The sequence below is a fragment of the Lissotriton vulgaris genome, chromosome 7 (genome assembly GCF_964263255.1).
Source record: "Lissotriton vulgaris chromosome 7, aLisVul1.2, whole genome shotgun sequence".
Classification (NCBI taxonomy): Eukaryota; Metazoa; Chordata; class Amphibia; order Caudata; family Salamandridae; genus Lissotriton; species Lissotriton vulgaris.
This window is the reverse complement of record NC_141695.1, coordinates 1,386,294,976-1,386,305,494: the sequence shown is the minus strand read 5'-3', so window position 1 is coordinate 1,386,305,494 and position 10,519 is coordinate 1,386,294,976.

Below are 10,519 nucleotides of genomic sequence, written 5' to 3'. Positions count from 1 at the left end.
AAATACAAAGGATTTTCCAATATCGGGTTCCCTTTTCCCCCTCTCTTATTTTTCTAGGCTCTCTCTCCCCTGATCTCCCTCAATCTCAACATCACTACCTACTCCTTGACCTTTTGAAAGCTGTTGCTTTTCACATTCTCTTGTCTAATTGGAAACAAGCGGCGCATGTTACCTATCACTCCTGGTGGAATGCAGTCTGTTTTCATCATCGTTTCGACACTAACGGTGTCTTCCCCATTTCCGTGGCAATTAAACGAGACCTCTTGTGGCTCCCTTTGGTGAATTATCTCTCCTCCTCTGTTCCCACAATCACATCCCTGGCTCCTGATTCAGTTGAGGTACGCAAACCACCTTGATTTCCCTATTGCCTTTTTCTTCAATTTTATTTTACAATGCTATTCTAATATGTATATGCTTTTTACCTATGTTTACTTTTTTCTATAAGTTATCATGCTTGCTACACATGCCATTTATGCGACTTTATTATATTGCTTATTTCTCTTTTGTATATTTTATATTTGCTATTGTCCCCCCCTTATGATGTATATTATTGCCTTATCCATTTTCCTGTTTCTTCCTTTTCCCCTCTATGACCTTTTATTTCTTCAATAAAATCAAACTTAAAAAAAAAAGTATGGGCTGTCTGTCCCAGGCTCCCTGCCCCACCTCGCTCTGAATCAGGAGACGGAAGCCAGGGAGTAAATCAACTTTCTGAACTGTGCAATTGTATTCTATAGCAGTATTCTTTATACGCGAGTGACACTGTCAGCATCATGGATTGGGGCGTTGGAGTCTCCGTCCCTGCGTGAGTGCAGCCGTCCGTCATTCACAGGTATAGATCCCACCCGCTCCCATTCCTCACACGCAGGAGTAGATTCAAGCACTGTGCACATCTGTTTTGGTGCCTTCTCCTCGGTAATGTTAGAATGCTAATTTTCTATTATGTATTTTGTTCTGAGACACCTTGCCATGCTAACCTCCCCTTCTTTGACACCCCAGGTCCTGGCTGCACATCGCTGGGTCCGTTAGAAGTGGAGCTGCAGCATTTGTTCCCGCGTGAAATGGATGCAAAAGACGAGCAGGCCAGTGTTCTTGTTCCCTTATGAAGTTAATACAAACCTTCATGTTAAGGACAAAGATGAGATTTGTGCTTACTATAGACAGTTATCTGCCGTATGACATTAAAACTGGACCGATCTTCATGCCCTTAACAACATTAATGCCAAAAGCATAGATTGATTTGTGAACAACACGTGTTAAAAACGTTAGGGCAATGCATGTCAGTGATTTACTTCCTCTCTTAGTTCAAGTATTACTTAATCTTGCTTCCCTTAAGAGTTAGCTATTTAATCAAGTTGTGTTTCTTTCTGTATTTGCATACTTTGAGCTGCTGTGCAGATGTTTATGAGGGGCTTTGATTGAGAGCTAAGACGGTGACGTTGACGCTGAGGCCAAAGCAAAGTGCCTGTCAGTAGGTTGGCCTCTCTGCAGAGCACACAGAACAATAGTCATGTATTCCAGTTTGAATTGCAATTTTGTGAAAATGTGTGTGAAGGGGTGCACAGATGGCAAAATATGTACAGGGCGAAAGCAAAAATAAATAAATTGCTTTAATGTGAGTGAGTGTAGTGTATGTTTAGACGTGGTAAAGTGAGGGAGATGCAAGGAAGTACATTCAAGGAAGAGTGAAAAGAGGGTGCTGAAGATGAAAGAGAGGTGGTTGAAGATGTGTAGATCTTGTTTTCTTCTGGAGGAGGATCCAGCCTGGACCCGCACATTTGTCTATAAAGCTTGCCCACGTCGCTCACTACATAAAAATCATAACAAACTTTTATGCCTTACCATACTCCAACAGGTTGCTATGCAGTCAGGTTTCAATCAGAGACCAGCGTCCTCTGATCTCCACCTCTCCCAGATGACCCCTCAAACCCAGCAGTGACACATCCATCACCACTGTCTACTTTTGGTGGGAAAGGGAGAAGAGTCTGCTGCCGGTCCAATTGCAGTTGAGCAGCCACCAATGCAGATCTCCTGCAGTCTCCTCTGAAATCTGAATAGAATTTAACAGGTTCCCTTGGTTCTGGGCCCAGTGAGACTTCAGGTTCCATTGCAGAGCCTCCAAGTGCCACCAGGCATAGTTGATGAGCAGAATGCTAGGGACCAAGAGCCCAAGAAGTCACAGAGCCACTCTCACTGAGACCCAGGACTGAGGCTGAAGCATTGGGACAACAGCAGGAATGTCATGGACTCGCTGTGATGGAGGGATAGCCCTGAACTGCACCATATTCCAGATGGCTATAATAAAAGGGAGCCAATGCGAAGGAGTCAGGTGTGATTTCGGAATGTTGATTGTGAACCAAAATGATGTCAGGAAGTTCACTTTCTTCTGGACGTGGTCTACGACTGACTGTGGTGAGCCTTCCTTCATCAGCCACTCATTTAAGTAGGGGAAAACTGGTCTCCCTCATAGCTGTGTCCCGCGCAGGTACGGGCGGCGGGGCAGTGGGGCGGGTGGGTGGGGATTTTGGCAGAGGATGACAAGGGAAAATTAAAGAAATAAGTAATTTTCCCTTGACATCGTCTGTTGAAATCCCCCCTCACCAAGCACCACCACTCTTACCTGCACGGTCGCTGCTGCTCCCTCAACTCCAAATGATATGGAGGACCCATCTGTTGGACGTGATCCGTTGCATCCTTTGGTGAAAATGTTGGATCTGGTCTCCTACATGGTAGTGGTGTGCCACTAAGGGCAGGTTAAAACAGCTTGTAGTCTGATGCAGAGGGGTTTGGGGATTGGGACAAACACTGTCCCTGGTGACCAGAACATTGTCTGGTTGAACCTTGTCCTCTAACCTGAAAAGACTGAGGTGCCTGCTGCAGGGGTTGGGGGTCTGACACTGTCTGTATGGACCCTAGGAACATGTCATGGCTCTGCTGTCCTTGAAGTACTCCAGGGCTGAAACTGCCTTCTTGCCGAATAGGTGAGACTTGTTAAAAAGCATATCCATAAGAAATGCCTGGCTATCCCTCTGAGAATGCCCATAGATATCATTCAAGCATGGGGACAGAGCACCACACTAGTGCAGACTGTCTGACCCAAGCAATCAGTAGTATCCAAGCCACACCTAATGATATATCTGGCACCATCTTGAAAATCCTGTATGGTTTAAACGGATCACTGAAATAATATCGAGGGACAAAATATCGACTTGCAAAAATATCGTGGACAAAATATCGACAGTCAAAATATCGAGTTTGTATCTACAAACAGGTAAGTACAAAAATATTGAGTACAAAATATCGTTTACAATAATATAGTTGTAAAAAATATCGACTTTATTAAAAACAGTGTTCAATTAAATGAATATTAAAATTTAATTTCTAAAATATACTTAAAAATACTTAAATTAACTTATAATAATTAAATAATAAATGAAAATAATAAAAATAATTTTTTACAATCTTATTTGTTAAAACATATATATATAGTAACATACTATAATTAAATAAGATACTATTATATTACCGTACGATACCAGAAGTGTAAAAAATACTATTCCCACTCCAAAGAGTGCAAGCGTAGGGAAAGCGTTGGATAGCGTAGGGGTTAAAATTACTATTCCCACTCCAGTGGGTGCAACAGTAGGGAAAACTGACCCTGAACCCTAAAAATACCCCTTTACCCAAAAACCCAAAACTGACCCTGAACCCTAAAAATACCCCTTTACCCAAAAACTGAAAACTGACCCTGAACCCAAAAAATACCCCTTTACCCAAGAACTGAAAACTGACCCTGAACCCTAAAAATACCCCATTACCCAAAAACTGAAAACTGACCCTGAACCCTAAAAATACCCCTTTACCCTAAAACTGAAAACTGACCCTGAACCCTAAAAATACCCCTTTACCCAAAAACTGAAAACTGACCCTGAACCCTAAAAATACCCCTTTACCCAAAAACTGAAAACTGACCCTGAACCCTAAAAATACCCCTTTACCCAAAAACTGAAAACTGACCCTGAACCCTAAAAATACTCCTTTACCCCAAATTAATTAATATTATTTAATTACCAATTAATTATTAATTAACAATAACAATAAAGTAAATATATTAGCACATTACCTGTAATTAATGTAATTTAATAATTAATATTTTTTCCCCAATTAATTAATTAACAATAACTAAAAATTATATATATAAATAAATTACTCTAATTAATGTAATTAACTAATTAATATTATTTAATTACCAATTAATTACTAATTAAAAATATGTACAAAATTATATTAATTAATTAACTAATTAATATTAATTAATTACCAATTAATTATTAATTAAAAATATTTACAAACATATATTAATGAATTAATTATTATTAAATTACTCCCCACCCTTATCCCCTATTAACCCAACATCCCGCTCCTAAACATTAACTACAATTTATATTACTATTAATAACATTTTTTTTAACCTTTTTTCTACATATTATTGAAATTTTTTACTTTGACTATTTATATATATTTTGTCTTGTCAATTTTTTTGAGTCGATATTTTTGTACTCGATATTTTTTTAACATTATTTTAATCGATATTTTGACCAACGATATTTTTGTTATCGATATTTTATTATTGTCGATATTTTTAACTCGATATTTTGTCCATTCGATATTTTGGAGTCGATATTTTGTCTGTGCACCGGTTTAAACCAAGGTGGCCCGCAAGTGGGACTGCTGGCAAGATCTCACCGACCATGTTCTAAAGGGCATGAGTAAATCAGCCAAACAGGCCACTGGCATTGCTGGACATCATGGTTTGATGGATGAGAACATCTATTTCCCAAATACCTCAGTTCTCATTGACTCTCTATCCAGGTTGTCATAAGAAAAATTAATTGCGGTTTACTTTGCTGGTGCATGCTTAAACCATCAGACTCCCTCGATTTGAATGCGGAGTCGAAATATTGGGGTTGCCTGGTGCCAGTCTTTGTTCACCCAAGGGCAAGAACGAGGCTTCACCAAAGTGACTATCAATGTATCAGTAAGGCTGCTGTTGAGTGATAGCAAAGGCTTAGTGGAAGCCTGCTCAGGATGTAACACCTCTATGAGTATATTAGTATTTATCTTCACAGACGGGAGTTGTAGGTCAAAAACCGCAGCTGCAACTCTAACCACCAAAGCAAAGAAAGCACTTTCCTCCATTGGTGGTCCAAGGTGGGAAATCAACCTAGTATCAGGGGAAGTATCTAGGCCACTGGCATCCTGTAAGTCCATGTAGAGATTATCATCATAATGAGGGGGCAAGTTATCCCCATAAACTGCATTGTCATCTCAGACGGCTGGCTGAATTTGATAAGAGTTGGAACCAAGACCTTGCTGGAGCACCCAAGGGTGGCTTCGTGGCAGAGGCAGTGTTCTATCTGAATCTGACTATATGGGGACTGGGTGTGTTAAAGTGGAATCAGGACGCAACCTCGGTCAAGGCTGAGACAAGTTTGGCTCGGTGTTGGACCCCAGTATCAGTAGAGGGTCCTCCTGCAACCCAGATTGTGGCATTAGAATGGAAGACCACACTGAAGTTGGTGCAGAACCCGAAGTAGGATCGAGAAGAACCAACAGAACCAAGGACAAATCTGACTGCAGAAACACAACTGAAACCCCCTTCAGTTTCTTAGGGGCCAAAGACCCACCAGATGGAGTAAAAAAGTGCCAAAGATGCACAACATGGCCTCCATAAAGGCCTTGATTTGTTGCGGCATCACCGATGACCCAGGGAACTTGAGGTGCATCAAGATCAATTGTAGAATCGATTACTCAGTGGATCAGAAACAATATCAATGTCTTTCCTCTTCAACATTGATTTGGAGTTACCCCAAAACTTCGACCTCAATTAAAGACTATTCTATTATGGGAATAATCCTTGGAGCAGAAACGAGTCCACACTCTTGACTTTGAGAGGGATATGCATGGTTTCTTTAGGTGTCCGCAATATGTAGCCCTGTTAGACGCATTGTGATCCTTGTTGGATCCATGAGTGTGCATTTCCCACAAAACTTGGAGTTGTGTCCTGAGCCTAATCACTAAAGGCATACCTGAGCGGGTCTATCACAAACATTTGTTTGTAACAGTCCCAGTACGGTTTAAATCCTGTTGGTTTTAGAGGGGGCGTAAGTCCCTTGCACACTGGTTGAAGATTTTGGAAGCAAAAAGCTTGCCGAACTAATTGGAAAAAAGGGGAGCAGAGCTTCAGATCTGCAGTGGAAGACGTTGAAAGAAACTGACAGCGCACGTGCTTATATGAGGCTCCTTTTGTCACTTCCGGATGATAAGTCAATGCAGGGAATTGTTGTGTAAAAATGTCCAGATCCAGTCTGCCACCTGGAGATTCTAATGATGAGATATGTGCAGTTAAAAGTATCCTTCAGAAATAAAAGACTAATGCAAGCTATCATATTTTGAAGCACTGGAAAACACGTTCTCCAGTATTAGAGCATGAAAAGATACAAGCCATGACAATCACTGATGTTTACAAGTCTGGAAAACACTGGAAAATGCCTGCAGAACTCAGCGAATAACAACCAAAATCAGGAAGCCTTGTACATGTAGTACATTGCCGCCACAAGAGTGACCTCAACATGATATCTTACCCTCAGAAAGTATCCCAGGCCATGCATGTACAGACTCAACAGCTCTCCGCTGACTCCAGTGCCCATGTCGGTGTGTTCAGTCCAATTCACACTTTACCAGGATCACTAAGGCGCGGGGCATCCGCTTCGAAACAAAATTGACAAGAAGTAACTGAAATCTGGGAGAGGTGTTGAGAGCGAATGAGAAATCACCTTACATCTGACTCAAACAACACTGAAGTGAATAACAATCAGCCAAATGAGCCCTGCTGATTCAGGGCCTCTTCACTCTTTTCCTTCCTTCTTATTAACAAACGTGACAAGGCTAGAAGTCTTGTGTGAGGGTTTCATGAAAAAACCTTTGAAACTTCATACACTCCCACAGGATCAGGGATTTGGGTTATGGCTTTAACTGAAAACTATAACACCCAAGAATGTCCCTGCATGTGTGTGATTGGGCTCCCTTTAGTGGTAAAGCAATGTAATTACAGGGTAAAGACCTCTTTCGAGGGCTTCCTTTAGTAGGGCACCTTCTATTGTGCAGCTCCCAGTAACCATATTGGACAAGTTCGGCTCAGCTCTTCAGCTCATATCCAGTGTATTCAGGGCTGCTGGAGAGATATCACCCATGTACCACCATCGCCCCAGACCATACACTTATCATGGTGACACATGGGCACCTTTTAGTGATGGGTGGTCCAAGGGACCCATACACATTCAACCCTGAAACTGCCATACGGGAGCAGCACTTTTTGCACATTCAGCCGCAGGACATCAGTCAGATGGTGGCTGTCCCTTTAGTCCACTCTGGCCTGCTGATATTAAAAGCCAATTTTCACGTAGCCATGATACACTGTCACAACAATGGAGGAACTAGCAATGGGGCACCTAAGGAGAGAATTTTCACAGCAAAATATCCCTTTGAAGATTAGAGGTAAGTACTGTGGACCACACAAGGAGCACATGGGATGGGCAAAAGCGGGGGGAGGGGCAGGAGAGATAAGTCTCATTAGGGACACCCCCTTCCCTTTTCCATCGCACTTGGTCCTGTCTGTGTCAGGTCTTTGGGATATTTTTATCTCACCAGTTCTCCAGATGCTGTGTATTTGGGGTGTGTATGGCTTGGATTTCTGTTTTTTTCTTTTCCCAAAATGACGAGTTTTCTTCAAGTGATTGTAGGGTGAATATCTGGTAAAAATGTTTTTTTCATAGGTGGATTTCAGGGTGTTTATGGTCGCTTTCTTGCAAAAAGATGGGGAGATTGTGGAACTTTCTGTTGCTCGGTTTGCTACTCTCGTGCAGGTTGCTGCAAGAGAATCGGGGATGTGGTATTATTTTGATAAGGGTTGGAGTGTTGCGGGGCAGGCGACTCAAGCTGGGAGGGGGAAGGTAGGGGCAGTTTTAGGTTTGAGGTGTAGGGCAGTTTGGGTTTGGTAGCTGGAGAGCAAGTCAGTAACAGGTTGCAGAATGGGGAGTGTTCAGATGAGTTTGGATTGAGTATGGATGGTTGTTGTTGGGTGGGGGCATGTTGGGCAACTCTGTGCTTTAAGATTCATAGGGGATACCTTTTGTATTAGTGAGGTTGGATTTTAATTGATCTACATGAATCACTTTTGGTCAACTCACCTGTTCTAATAATGCAGCCTTTTACATTTCAACAGAACAGACTGTGTCTTAAGCACTGTCTCGCCCAATCAGCAAACATTTTGTGTATTGGTGGATCCCTTTGCATTGCTGCCAGGAGTTGATGGAATGTTAAGAGATCATCAAATCGCGGTTATCCTTTATTCCGCACCTCTGTGACAAGTCATTCCTACAAAGATTAGTGTTAAAAGGATTGGGGGATCTACATTCATAAATTCATCCTTGGAGGGCCTTAGAATGATCACCCTTCATATTCTATCAGTGGTGTGTTCCTTGTGTCACAGGAATCAGTTATGCCGGAGGATTGGTGGTGGCAAATGACGATGCTTGTTGAGAGATCCCTTCTTCACTTGACAATGAGCCCCCTATCGTTTTTGGTAGGCATGATGTCTGTATTCTGCTTGTTTGTAACATGTTTTTGTATAGTGCTAAGATGAATTTGTGTTTGTGCGATATTAAAAAGATGATGTCATGTTCAAAACTCCTTCCACCCCCCACTATCCTTCCCTCCTTCCCTTCTATTATTCCCCTCCCCCCTTGGTTCATACCCCTTTGTGGTATACCTCATTTATCAGGCGATGCAAACTCTGCCACACATGACATTATTGTGCTATACGGTGGTCTTTGATCTGACCCCTCTACTGTGGGATGATATTATTGTTTGGTTGCTTTGAAACATTTGCTCTCTGTCATTATGTAACTGGTCATATTCATATAATAGTTTTGTTCCACGATCAATCTATCACGAGTATTCTCTTTCATGCGACTATGCTTAACTTTTTACATGAATGCATCAATTTTGCCATCTATGTATCTCAGTTTACCTTGATTCTAATTCTTTTTCTCCAAATACAATAAAATACTTGAACACAGAAAAGTAACCTCCTTAGATTTTTTTAAAGTAGAAAAGCATGGTGTCATCAAAACCTGTTTTGCTGTTGTGATACACGAAAGGCCTCACATTTAGGTGCAATGCTGTGCGTTGTGTTTTTGTAAATACACAGTTAAAACTGAGGAGGAGGTTGGGCGGACAGTTAAGTCTGCCTGGTATTTGCATTCATCTTGTCTCTGCTAACACCGTGAAATATGTTAATGTCTGGAGTTGAGATTCACAGAAAATGTAAAAAAAAATCATTAATTGATTTTGCCCCAATTGGTTCAAACGAAGACGATGTTTGCTGAAGAGACCTGCACATTTCAGACATTACCGCATACTGGAAGGGGTACTTTCCCGAAACAATGTACCACATTTCTGTGTTCTAGTTGGATTCGGCGATAGCTTGGTTTATTTTCATATATCCAGGCAATGTTACTCTCTACTGGTCAAGATTGAAAACAAAAGGTCTTGGTCCGAAAAAAGTTTCATCTTTTGAAGTTATACCATGGGAAAGGAAGAGGCACTTTCTGCCCAGAGGGCAGGATGTGTGGTGGATCCCTAGTAGATCGATGTCTGATGCCCAAACCCACTACTCTTGCCTTACTTCAAGGAAGGGTTTGCAGCCCTTGGAATGTCTCATGTGTCACCTAAACTTCTAACGTTCATATTATGGCGTGCAGAAGCAAACTCTGGCCCTAATAAAAAAAAAATATATATATATTTTTTTGAGAACCAACAGAGACACTTGTCGTTTCCTTTGGTCACGCTGCATTTTTACTGTTTTATCACAAGAGGGAGCCAAAGCAACACAATTAAGCCAAATTCTGGCTTGGTATATTTTCAGTTAACACAGAAACCTCGAATGTCTAATCATACATTTTTGCAAACGAAGGGGCAGATTTATGTTGTGAATGCGCCATGTTTGCGTCACGCAACTGTGGCGTAAACGTGGCGCATCCCTACGACCGATTTACAACGTGACGCATCTAGGCAGATGCGTCACGTTGTAAAGCCCTGTGCCGCTTGTGGGCGTTCCGGCGCAGGGTGGGCGTTCCGTGGCAGGTGAGCCTCGCAAAAGTGGCTGAGTGAAATCTATAAGATTTCACTCAGTCACTTTTAGGCTAATGCTGCGTCAAAACCCTGCGCCTGCTTGAAGCAGGCGTAAGGCTTGACGCAGCATTGGTCAGATGGGGCACCCCCGAGCCTTGCTGGAGCTGCGTAGCGCTTGCGACACAACTCCAACAATGCGTCACGCATCTGTGCCGTTTTTGCCCCATGGTGCGCCGCATTGTAAATGCGGCGCACCATGGGTGGCGGAGCTGCAGCGCACGATAACTGGCGCATCCCTGGGGATGCGCCAGTTATCATAAATCTG